Source organism: Petromyzon marinus, chromosome 4 (genome assembly GCF_048934315.1).
Source record: "Petromyzon marinus isolate PM22_M1 ecotype Great Lakes invasive population chromosome 4, UKy_Petmar_22M1.pri1.0, whole genome shotgun sequence".
NCBI lineage: Eukaryota > Metazoa > Chordata > Hyperoartia > Petromyzontiformes > Petromyzontidae > Petromyzon > Petromyzon marinus.
Genome location: NC_133670.1, coordinates 20482120 through 20495674, shown reverse-complemented (window position 1 = coordinate 20495674; position 13555 = coordinate 20482120). Strand labels below are relative to the sequence as shown.

At 54.8% G+C, this 13555-nt stretch overlaps 1 long non-coding RNA gene across 1 annotated transcript in view; it reads left to right on the top strand.

The window, feature by feature from the left end:
- Window positions 1-8042: 8042 nt before the first annotated feature.
- The window catches only part of LOC116938503 (uncharacterized), a 52155-nt gene continuing 46642 nt past the window's right edge, over window positions 8043-13555 (top strand). The window contains exon 1 of the long non-coding RNA XR_012932817.1: window positions 8043-10187. This is a non-coding gene — a long non-coding RNA (uncharacterized LOC116938503). The remainder of the gene's footprint in view (window positions 10188-13555) is intronic.

The following is a 13555-nucleotide window of genomic DNA, read 5'->3' as shown; positions in this document are numbered from 1 at the left end:
CTTCGGTGGGGGCATAAGTAACCACGACCACCACTCCTCGCCTCCGGTTGATGGAAAGGCGAGCCCAAAGTAGCCTGGGACTTACAGCTTCCCACACCTCACCGCCACGCTCCCACGCCCCCTTCATTCTTTTGTTCAAAATAAGAGCCACACCCTGTTGTTTGGCAGTCTACTGCCCCGAGTAGAGGACTGTCCATCCCTCATGGTGGCAGTAGCCAGAACCGGTCCACCGGACCTCCGGAATGCCACAGAGATCCAGGCGGTACTGGTCCAGCTCCCGACAGAGGAGTGGCAGCCTCTCCTCCGCAGTGAGCGTTCGAACATTCCACGTGACCATCCGTAGTGGCTTTTCGTTGTTTCTGGAGGAGCCCCGAGGGTAAAGATTAAATCTCCTGGCTCCGCCAATTGGGGTTTGGCCAGGAGACGTCATAGACGCCTGTCCCTCCGGGGCCTCCGCCACACCTGTGCCCCAACACCTGTGCCCCAACACCTGTGCCCCAACACCTGTGCACGCCGCACCTGTGCACGCCGCACCTGTGCCCCAACACCTGTGCCCCAACACCTGTGCACTCAGCACCTGTGCACGCCGCACCTGTGCCCCAACACCTGTGCCGCCACACCTGTGCCCCAACACCTGTGCACGCCACACCTGTGCCCCAACACCTGTGCCCCAACACCTGTGCACGCCGCACCTTTGCACGCAGCACCTGTGCACGCCACACCTGTGCACGCAGCACCTGTGCACGCCACACCTGTGCCGCCACACCTGTGCACGCCGCACCTGTGCACGCCACACCTGTGCCCCAACACCTGTGCCCCAACACCTGTGCATGCCACACCTGTGCACGCAGCACCTGTGCACGCCACACCTGTGCCCCAACACCTGTGCACGCAGCACCTGTGCACGCCGCACCTGGTGCGCACCTGCTCCAGCTCGCCGCTGCCTCTCGGTAATTGGAGAGGCACCTTAGCGGGGGCACCGAACTCACCTGTCGGATAACTGCCCGCATCCTCCACCCTCACCGCGTCCACAAGATATATTTTAGAGTCGATTAAATGCTGAAATGGGGCTACGCAGAATCGTATTTTTTTCAAATATATTTTTCGTCTTAATTACCTAATTCTATTCCAATTGTGATATCGATGTCATGACACAAAGTGTCAATTCGGAACTGGCGCAGGGAAGTGAGATAACGGCCCAGGGAAGGAGGCATTGCAGAACAACTTCTGAGGTCCTATTAAACGCTAAACTTATATTGCACACACTAGGTGGCGCACGTTCCCACGCGTCCTGTTTGCAAGGAAACTTTCCGAGCTGAACGTTCGCCCAAATGGTCTAAAACAAACGAAACTGATGGGGGTTGTTTGGGCGATCATTGGTGACCGGGCTGAGCCCATAATAAACTCGCTACACTCGAGAATCCAATTTAACTACGAGTGAAACCCGGATTCGAGCCCAGGAACTCAACTGTGCCAGCTAGGCGCTGTGCCATCAGACACTTCCAGGCATTTCATACTACTGTATATTATATATTAAAAACATGTTTTGCTGACTGGCTATAAACATGCGTTTAGAGTATTTGGCTGCAACCAATGTCCACATGATACGCCACTTTGTTGAGCTATTATTTATGTCCTGGTCGCTTCTGCAAAAAAGCTGCATATATATGTAGTAGACACGTGGCATGGGTCATCGAATGATAGACACGTCAACAAGACAGACGGCTGCATGTATGTGATAAATACAAAGATCCCCCGTATAGCTTTTAACAGATTGTCCGCGCAAGTGCTGTTTAGCGAGCACCTAGGAAGGCCGATGCGGTACACGAGGGGGTGATTGGCTAGCACCACGCCCGGCCCCCTTTGTCTCCCCAGTATCTGATGTTTACACACCCACCGCACGAAGGCACGCAACAACATCAACCACCATTCGCCACTAAGTGGCGGTGACGTCACCACGACGCTTGTGCCAGGCTAGGTGCAAGTTGAGGCCACGTGAAGTGTCGAACGCCCGCTGGCACGAGGTCACGGGGCAGACCCAGATGCCAAGGGTCAGCTGACTGAGATGACTGGCTGATGCACCACCTGTGTCCCCTACTGTGCCAACTTGCTGTGCTTTATCCACCCGGCGCTCCGCTCGTTGTTGTGAGCGTTGCTCCTCCGCCCTCCGTTGTTGTTGGAGGGCGACTGCCTCCAACTGCCCAGTAGCAGCGTCCTTCACGAGCCTCCTCCACAGAGGCCGATCTCGACACCGCTGGTACCAGTCGTCACCAAGTCCACTCAGCGCGCGCGCACACACACACACAAGGACCACATCACGTTGAGCCTGCGCGTGTCTATAAATACTTTGCACTGTTAAAGGTAGATGGAGCGGAGGTGAAGCCGTGCGTAGGGGTCGGGCGTTACGGGGTGGGGACAAGGCGAGGGGCGGAGGTCTACGTGCTCATGCAATGCCCCCCAGAAGTTAAAATCCTTCATGGGCCCCCCTCGGCCATATACAGCCACCCCCCCCCCCGCTCCCCCCCCCCCCCCACCGACCCCCACCAGGTGCCTGGACTCAGAGCTAGTAACATCGAACGCATCGGACCGAAAAGAAAGCCATTTATCAATAGGCGACGTTTCAGGCAATGGTCCATCTGCGTAGAAGAGATGCGTACGTGCGTACGCGATTGACGGACGCGTGGACACATTTGTAGCGTCAGAGTTGGAGGAGGAGGAGGAGGGCGAGGGAAGGTTTGGGAGGCTTCCTCTACCCCCCCTCTCCACCCCCGCACCCCATGACCCGAGCTCTTCTCGTTTGTAAGCGGGGGGCCCCATTTGTTTTGCCAGCTTCAGCGCTCCGCGTTTATGAGCGGGGGGTCCCATAAACGACAGAGACAGCGGCTTCTTCCCTTGAGGGTCGCGGCCGCGTAGTAGCACCCACGGGAGGATGCGCGCTAAGCCAGATAACAACAGGGGGAGAGGGGGGAGACGGGGAGAGCTGGGGGAGGGGGTACGTGGAGTGGGGGGGATTACATGGAGGAAGACAGACGAGTAGATAACTGTTATCCATTTAAATGTTTACTGTAATTTTTTTTATTTGTACCAGGTAAGGCCCACTTGAGCTACGTAGCTCTTTTTCAGAAGCGACCCGGCCACAAATGATAGCCCAACGAAGTGGCTTGGAAATCTGTAGCAGCCCAAACGCGCGTTGGATTCTCAACGTGGACGGGGGGGGGGAAACGGAGGACCCGGAGAAAAATCCACGCGACCACAGGAAGAGAGACAGGAAAACTCCAAATATACAGCAGCAGGCGTCAAGGGTACGGGCTCGAACCCACGACCTCCTGTATACCAGGCGAGGTCGTTAACATCTCCTAGCCACCGTGGCACCCAGGAGATCCACGCGAAGTTGCCACATTGGGGTTTATTATTGCTTCTTGGTGTAAGATGTTTGCAGACAATTAATGATGAGTTGTGTTTATTGCACAAGTGGGGAGGAAACCGAAACAATTGTAGAAAGCCCATGGGTTGTGCGTACAGATGGAAACAGATGGAGATTAGTCAACTTGCTGTATTGCTTCTCCTGGCGAGCCAGGGGTATGGTCCCCGCTAAGCAGCACTTACCTAAAACGTTGTTGGAGGCTATACGGGGGGTGTTTGGCTTTGTCGAATGTGCATTACTATTAACACACAATTACATTCAGTCTCATGATACTAGATTACGAACACAGTATAAAATATATAAATAACTGAACATTTACGTACTTATATACTGAGAACTTCTGAAGAGTGGAAACCTTTCTATAATATTTACAATATATAGAGGGAGTTGGGTGATTATGGAGGAGTGGGATTATTCGTCTCTCCGGGAAACAGGCAAATGCAGTAATTCCCCGGTTTGCGTCGGGGATGCATTCCTCAAAATTGCGACGACGATGATCGAAACGACGTAAATCCGAGTAGTTTACAGGGCATTCGTAGGTGCTCGCTCACAGCACTTGTCCAAAAAAATATGTTAAAGGCTACACGGGGGCTCTTTGTCTTCTGCATGTGTGTGAACCCGGCGATCCGATTTCGATTCCCGCTCGCGGCCCACACCAGTGACTATTATGTCAACTGGTCCTGGGCCTCCCCTAGGTCGACTCAGCCTCAAATGAGAACCTGGTGCGGTGTGTAAACTTGGCCGCTGGGAAGACAAAGGCGGTCGGGCGTGGTGCTGGCCACCGACCCCCTCGTGTGCCCTGCCGGCCTTCATAGGTGCTGCTCACTAACAGCACTTGCGCCAACAGTCTGTTGAAGGCTACACGGGGATTCTTTATCTTTGTCTATACACGTCTGTTTTTTTTTGGTATGTATCCACGTGTGTCATTCTAAGGCCGTGTCAGTGAGAGGCGATTGAATAAAACAGCTCGTGACAAACACGCGCTTCGTGCCTCACCTAAAACCACCGCATGTCTCTCTCGCTCTCTCGCCCTCCCTCCCCTTTACTCGCTCTCTCTGTCTGTGTCTCTGATCGTTAAATGCGTAAAGCGGGCCCGGCCCATCAACGACGCGAGCCGGTGACAGTAATTGATACTAATGCAGAATCTCTCGCGCGGTCATCCCCGTCTCGGGCTCTCCTGCAGCACTGAGAGCGCATTACGAGCTGCCTCCTCCTCCTCCTCGCCGAGTGGGTCGGGGCCGAGGAAACGTTGAGACGTAACCCCCTCCCCCACCACCCCCCCTAACGTGACACGGCCAGACCCCTTGGGTGTGGCCCACGTGAATCGTGACCCAGTCTCGGAGGGCTGGAGGAGGAGGGAGGGGGAGTTGATGCCCCCCTCCCTCAGCTCTCTCCCCCCCCCCCTCAGCCAAGACCCCCCCCCACCCCTCCACCAACGCCTTCAAGATTCTGATAGTCAAGTCAAACACATTTAATCCTTTCTTCGGCATTGCCTAGCAGACACGCAGGGGGGTGATGGCTGCGACAGTAGGCGCGGCAGACACGGAGAGATCGGTGTGTCCGTTACTCATTCTGTTGAGCGTTTATTGACCACCTTTGTTTGGAGTTTGTTGTGTCGTCGTGCCATCCACCGTCCCCCCACCAAGCTCACGCTACAGCAGGGTGGTGGAGACCGCTGCCCACGTGGCCCTTCCTCGGCCGCTCCATCCGCGGAAGCGGGGGCGGGCTGGCGGGGGGTGCGGGGGACATCGTGCGTCCTGGGTATTTCTGTGTTTTTATTCAATTTCACTTTTGCATTCCCTCGATTTTTATCGCGACTGCGCTATCGCCCTCACGTCGCGAGGCAAAGAATCCATTCGGAAATCTCGGAGAATCGTCCACCACCCTCGCCACCCACCCGCCCCCTTCCTCCACCCCTCCACCGTTACCCCCCCCACCACCACCACCCCCTTATTGCGAGAGAGCTGTCCACGGAAGCAGACGTCACGGAACTACTTTAGGCATCCCCTACAGGTGACCTCATGTCCACACTAGGGGGCAGCACTTGCCACCACCCGGCAACAGAAAGACATGTCCGTCGCGGTACGGTGGTGTCCAGTCAGTACTGCGCGTTGAACTTCTTTCGCACAGCACGTAGCCAACCGTGCTCATCGGAGGTGTCGGCGAGGAAGGACAACGAACTGATGAAAAAGCCAATTCTAAGCGTTGGCTTTACGTTAATTATAATCGGAGCTGGAGTTGAGCAAATGTAGCCAAATCTACGTGCATAACTCAACGTAATGTGACGGGGTATTGTAACCTGGCCGAGACCATCATCAACTCGGTGGACCTGAGAACACAGTTTACATCACAGGCGGCTGCCCGGATTCGAACTCTGGTTCTTAACGGTGCCGGCTCCAGCGCCTGGAATTACGAGCCACCTTCGCCAACCTGCGGGGCATTTTTGTGTTGAAACGAAAAAAACGAACGAGGATCCGTGTTCATGCCAAGGGGCGTTTGTTGTTGTTTGTTGTTATCGAGGTCGCCGGGAGATGGCAGCACATCAGTGGATTCTTAAATCCATCTGTGCGGTTAAAATTGGAGTGTCACCCTGACGCACGCGCCGCTCGTGTCCAGGTCGCACGGGTTCCCTGTTCCGAGCGAAACGCTCTCTCACGACATTCGCCAAAATTTCATTTGCAGGGACCCCTCCAAGAATTGTATTTTACATAATTATTAATACTACTGTGATTTATGAATACCACTACTGTGGTTTATGAATACTACCACTGTGGTTTATTAATGCAATGTCGCCGCGCACGAACAACAATATCAGCAGCAACAAAACAAGTCTTTAGACTCGGCGAAGAGGCTCCCCTGAGTAAAAAAAAACACCGGACAGGTTCACCGCTGTGGAGTGGTCACACTGGACGCCCGGGCCCCCCCCTCCCCGTGCTAATTGGCAGGAGCCCAAACCCCGCCCCCCTCCAAGCCGTCAAGCCCCCCTCGAACCCCCACCGCTACTCTCTCCGGCTCAGCGCTTCATTGGCAATCGATTCCAACGTGGGCGGGGGGGGTCAGCGGTGGGTGGGTGGGGGTTTATTGAGAAGAGGAGGAGAGAGGGGAGGGGGGATAGAGGGGAGGGGTAGAGGGGAGGGGGAATAGAGGGGAGGGGGGATAGTGCGGAGGGGGGGATAGTGCGGAGGGGGGGGATAGTGGGGAGGGGGGATAGTTGGGAGGGTGGATAGTGGGGGGGGGGGTAGTGGGGAGGGAAGTAGAGGGGAGGGGGGATAGAGGGGAGGGGGGATAGTGGGGAGGGGGGATAGAGGGGAGGGGGGATAGGAGGGAGGGTGCTAGAGGGCAGGGGGATAGGGGGCAAGGGGGGCATTGGGTGAGACGCAGCCTCGCGCCAGCTCCACGCGTCCGCTCGATGAGCCGTCCCCGCTAATGGAGCTCTTGCTTTGGCGCTCTCGGTGAAGGGCCCTGTCGTGGGCGCGGCGCTATCATCGGCTGCCTCGTTAGGGGGCCCCGCAGCCCGCGTGCTTTCACCGCCTGGGGTTTTTTTGTATTTTAGCCGGGCTAATCGGCGATAACAACACACCGAGACACGGAATGAACGGAGCGCGTCCGAGAGGGGAGGGGTTCTTTTTCTTCCTCCCACCGTGGAGATGGAGCGATGAAAATCAGTTGACTCGCCGGTTATTACGGAAGGATTATTGCATCGCGACATTGTCGGAGGAGGTGGTGGCGGCGGCGGCGACTCGGGGAGGCCTTCACCCAGCAGTGGATTGATGATGGCTGACGATGACACCCATGCGAAGGCGCGGCGGAGTGGTTATACATCGTGACACTGCGCTGACGGCTGTGCCCAGGCACAGTAATAGACGACGTTTCGGAAGATGGTCCTTCTTTATAGCAGAGAGAGTGAGAGAGAAATCGAATAATTCGATCTGTTTCTCTCTCTCTCCCTGCCGCTGCTTTGAGGGTGTTATTGACGGATGTGTTGAGTTGGTGTTATTTGCGCCACGACACAGACATCATTACAGCCAGCGCGTGGGAAGTGGGGCAGCATACAGAGCAGTGCATTGTGGGCGCACGAGCCAGGCGGGCCGGGCAGCAGCGGCTGTCTCTCTCCACAGGGGAGCGGTGGTGCAGCGGTTAGCGCGCTGCGCTATGAACCCCGCGTGCGATTTCCCGCTCACGGCTAAAACCAGTGACGATTACCCGAACGGGGTCCTGGGCCTCTCCTAGGTCGACTCAGCCTCGAATGAGTACCCGCGCTGGCTTTATTAGGTGCTCGCTAACAGTGCTTGCCCCAACAGTCTGTTAAGGCTATAGGTAAGATGTTTGTCGTTGTCTCTCTAAGCTGTATATCTTTGTAGCTCAGACTGGATCTGTTTGTCTTGGCAGGGGGCACTGTGTAAATCACTACTGCCTGAGCAAGGTTGTCTATATCGATCAGACGAATCCATCTCTGCACACGAGGCCTGCATGTCGATCTGGCTGTCCGTCTTAGACGAGGCTTGTCTCTGTCCATGGTGCTGACGACCGACGAAGAGGGGCGCGTGGCTGCGTGCGGAGGCGACGATATGAGAGGATGGAGAGAGAGGAGCGGTGAGAGGGGAGATGAGAGAGGGAGAGGGGAGATGAGAGGGAGGGGAGATGAGAGGGAGAAGAGATGAGAGGGGAGATGAGAAGGAGAGGGAGGGCAGAGGAGAGGGAGAGAGGAGATTAGAGAGAGAGAGGGAGGGGAGATGAGAGGGAGGAGAGGGTGTGAGGAGCAGTAGGCCCTTCAGCCCCGCTGCTCCCCGGAGACTTCATTAGCGCGAGCCAGAGGCGCCGGCCTCATTGTGGAGGCGCGGCTGTGGCCCCCCGCCGGATCCCGGTGTCAGGCGCACGGACAGCCAGGGACGCGGCCGTACCGAGACAGGGGTCCGGTCGTACCGACAGCACCTGCACCATCGTCAATGATGGTGACAGCCGCATCCGCCACCATCACCACCGCCACTAGCACCACCATCTGCACAGCCGCCACCACCACTTTAACAGATCGAAAACCCATTTCGTTCGAACTGCTTTTTGTGTGTTGTGTGTTGTCCTTCCCCCACCACGGTGGCGAGATGGTAACTACCTCGCCTGGTAGACAGGAGGCCGCGGGTTCGATCCGAATCCTGACGCTTGCTGCATGTCTCTCTCCCCGTGGTCGCGTGGATTTTTCTCCGGGTCCTATGGGTTTTCGCATCCACATTTAGGTTGAACGCGCGTTTAGAGGAGTCGGCTGCGATACATTTCCACGTGATAATCCACTTGGTTGAGCTATCATTTGTGGCCGGGTCGCTTCTGAAAAAGAGTTATATAGCTCAGTCGGCCTTACCTGCTAAAATAAAATGTATAAGTTTAGTTTATATCACGGTTGGCTGCGTGCGGTGCGAAAGAAAGACAACATTGGAACGTACCACTCACTACCTTCCACCTACTCAACGCAGCGGCCCCTGTTTGACTCGCACCGCACGACCTCAACACCGACAAACGAGGGCAGAAGTCAGCGATTGTCCCCCACCCCACAATTGAAACGAGCTCAGCCCTGCCCTGCCCGTTGCCCTGAGCCCGTGGTGAAAACTCTACGTTCCTATGGCGGGGATCAGATTGACGTTGGCGGAGACACTGTCCCGATGTTTCATAGGTTTATAATTAAGAGCCGTAGAACACACACGTGCATCTTTAGACGCACCATCTATCTCTGCATTCAGACTCACCTATCATTGTTAGTTTACAAGGTTTTTTTATTTTTTGCAATTGAGAAATAATATAACAATCGTTTTAAATATAACAATAGGGTTTTTCCCCTTTTTTCTGGCAACAAAATTGAAACCTTTTTTTACAAGGAATCATGTGTGCATTAACCACAATACTTGTGGTCAAAATGCAAACAAAAAACACACTGAAAATATATGCATTATCCTTGAAACTGATTGGTCCACAGAGTGTGTTTTTTGTTTGAAAAAGGTTTCAGTTTTGTTGCCAGAAAAAAGGGGGAAATACCTATCATGATATTTTGGTACTGGCAAAGGAGATCTAATGACGTTTTAATTATTTTCTTGATACATGCTCCATGGACTTTGATGACCCCTGGCGTGGAACATGTTGGAGATATTATTTTGGAAATACACACAATAGATAGTTCCCAAAAGTTGTGCTTTCTCACCATCACTCACTCGGCAGCGGAAATTTGTGAATTTCTAACTTATTAATACACAACCTAACAATACTGTGCTTGACATCATTTACGCGTTTGTGTAATTCAGATACACGGCATTGTCGGATCCGAACGGAATCTCATCACACTCGTATTTTATATTGTTTCGGCATTGTCTCAAAGGTCAAGACATAAATGCGTATTGCATGGAACGTAACAATGGCTGCAAGGGGGGCAGTCGAAGGGGAAATCGTGTTTTCCACAGGATACGACGTGAAGGCTACGTTTTGGGCTCGAGGCCTCGAACTGTGACAGGCAGGGACCCAAAACTTCACCAAACTCGGGCGCGCCACGGTGGGCCAGCTGTTATTTACCTCGCCCGGTATACAGGAGGTCGTGGGTTCGACCCTGACGCCTACTGCTGCTGCTGTATATGTATTTGGAGTTTGCGTGTCTCCTCTCTCCCCGTGGTCGCGTGAATTTTTCTCCGCAGCACAACAATGGACGGCGGGAATGCGCGGCAGTGGTCACCCAATCAAAGCGCCGTCTCTCCACGACTCCATCAAGCCTCGCTTGCTCGATGTGACGGTGAGATCGGGCGCGTATCCCATTGTCTTTGTTGCCGCCATCGTCGTCGTCTTTGTTTTACTCGACCCGAGCACGCGCAAGGGTCTCAATAACGCGACAGCGAGGGATTGTTGACCGGGGTGCCCTCCAATAACACCGGGTGTCTCGGTCGTATTTTTTATGGCGTAAGTAGAAAATAAAAAAACACAACTCAAAAAAGGAGCGACGTGCCAACAACGCCTCGCTAACAAATGCTTACGTCCGGGCGAGTTGTAAAAATGTCCGCGGAGCCAGAAATGGGCCTTAAAGGAGGCTATAACACGCACGATGTGTGATGAAATATTGTCGGTTTTTGTTGTAAGACTTCTGTGTTTTGTCGTCTTTTTAGTCGATGTTGCGTCGTAATGAGCGCCGCGCGATGAGTGATGGGTCCCCGCGGAGGCCGCGGAGAGGCCTCCAGACACACACCGCTGAGACACACCGCTGAGACAGACTGCTGAGACACACCGCTGAGACAGACTGCTGAGACACACCACTGAGACACACACCACTGACACACACCACTGAGACAGACCACTGAGACACACACCGCTGAGACACACACCACTGACACACACCACTGAGACACACACCCTGAGACACACACCACTGAGACACACACCGCTGAGACACACCACTGAGACACACCACTGAGACACACCACTGAGACACACCGCTGAGACACACACCACTGAGACAGACCACTGAGACACACCACTGAGACACACACCACTGAGACACACACCACTGAGACACACACCACTGAGACAGACCGCTGAGACACACCGCTGAGACACACCGCTGAGACACACCACTGAGACACACCACTGAGACACACACCACTGAGACATACCACTGAGACACACCGCTGAGACACACCACTGAGACACACCACTGAGACACACACCACTGAGACACACCACTGAGACACACCACTGAGACACACACCACTGAGACACATCGCTGAGACACACACCACTGAGACACACCGCTGAGACACACCGCTGAGACACACACCGCTGAGACAGATACAAAACACACACACACACACTATGACATTTCTGCGACCGGTACACACAATGACACACAACCGACACACACACACACACTCTGAGACACACACACAACACACCCAACCCCTTCAACTGAGAGGCGAACCACGCAACCTCCTTGCCCCGTAGAAGCCACCGAGCCGCACTCTGAGCGCGTGCATTGTTTGTGGTCAACACCGCTCCCTGCTCGCTTCCTTCGCCTGGCATTTGTCCAGACCGCCGCCTCGAAACACGGGGCAGGCGGGCACCACGTGGGCACGCGCGCGCGCGCCTTCAGGCGCACAGAACTAATTAATAACGCGTAATGCAATACCGTGGCAATAATGCATTTTTCTTTTTGCAACGACTTTGATTTCTTCGCCCGCACGTCAACATCGCAGATTGTGCTCTTTGCGCGCGCCGGGTTGCCCTCTGGCAGGGTTTGGATGAAAAAATGAACCCCCAAACACACATCGGCGCAGGGCTTGCGAGCGAGAAGGGGCTCTTCACGTGCCGAGCTTCGCTCACCGAATACGCGACGAGATAAATACCAACACCGCAGCCGTGAAGCACGCGCGCAATTGCATGACCCTGTAACCTCGACACATGCTCAAATTTACGTAATTTTGTATTTGTAATATATGCATTACTTCCGTTAACATGACCACGGGGAATTGAGAAATATCAGCCGTATGACTGTGGCCATATCGTCAGGGCTTACATTCGCCCGCATCCTATCCGGGAAATCGTTCAGCAACCCCGGCACACAAAATCCAGTATACATCTCTCGCCAGGTCCGTGGCTACTACAAAACCCGTGCCTCCGACGCCAGCCAGTCAACCAGCGACCCGGGAAAATTTCAGGGAGAAAATGAAGCCGCGGCTTATCGTGGTTCGACACAAATAGAAAACATTCTAGGACCTTAAGCCGCAATCCGGCAACCACATCAGCTGGATCTCGTGACTCGACGCTGAGCCGCCTCTTTGGAGGCTCCGCTTGACACTGAGCCGGGCTCTTATTGGGCTCAGGCTGACGGCGTGACGGGGGGGGGGGGCTCCGACGTGGCCGCGTCTCACCCGGCGCGTCGACACGTGGCGCGGAGACTCCCAGCCTCATTAGCGACGCGACTGTCTGCAGCAGCTACTGCCCGCGATCACTCAACCTGCAGCAGCAGCAACACGGTGGCGAGATGTTATCTCCCTCGCCTGGTATACAGGAGGTCGTGGGTTTCAATCTCAACTCTGACGCCCCATGTACATTTGGATTTTTGCGTGTTCTCCCCGTTTTCGCGTGCATGTTTCTCCGGGTCCTCCGTTTTTTCCCTCGACATTTAGAATCGACGTGCGTTTAAGAGTATTTACTTGCTATAAATGTCCACGTGATGAGCCACTTCGTTGAGCTATCATTTGTGGCCGGGTCGCTTCTGAAAAAGAACTACGTAGCTCAGTGGGCCCTACCTGGTAAAATAAAATAAAAAAAAATATTTTATAGCTTTAATAGTTGCTTAATAGTACCAGCAGCAGCAGCCATCACGAGCCTGCAGCAAATACAATGGCAGCCTGCAGCAGGGACGCTGATGATCTAGTCCGCAGCTGGGATCCTCGCGACTCGACGTGTCGCAAGCACCACACCGATTTTAGCTGAAGCAGGAATCATTCTGCTTGAGGCTGCAGCAGGGTATACCAACGATCAAACGAGCAGCATGGATCCTAACGTCGTTGATTCAATGGGAGCTTATTTTGGAGGGGAAGGGGGGGGGGTGTTCCATTACGAACAGCAGTGCCCCCCACTCCACACTGACAACCACCGCACCCCGTGAGCCACTCGTCAAGTGAAAGAGGCCGTCGTGGACAATGCCGCCGTTGATGCAGCCACCGCCGCCACCATCACGCCTCGCCATCGCCTCCTTCCCTGTGCCAGACGACGCGGCAGTTACACGGTCGACACCACTTGACCTCGAATATTCGGAACCTCAACTTCAGCCCCCCCCCCCCCCCAACCGCGGAGATTTACACTGACGGGGTGTGACCCCCCCCTCACCGCCCCCCTCGTCGCCTCCTTCCTGGTCACCACGGTAAGCGACATCAAAAGCGGAGCCTCGTGGTGTCCCCCGCGCGGTGGAGCTGTGCCGCACATCCTCGCTACTTCCCGCTCCTCCTCCCCCGCACCTCCCCCACTCCTCTCTCTCTGTTGCTCTTCGCACCTCACCACAGCGACTCGCCTCTTCACTCCTCCCCTCGCATCTCCCTGCATCTCTCCACACGATTCTCCCCCACCCCCCGCCACCCTTCGCCCTCCCGCACAGCCGCCTTCCTCCCC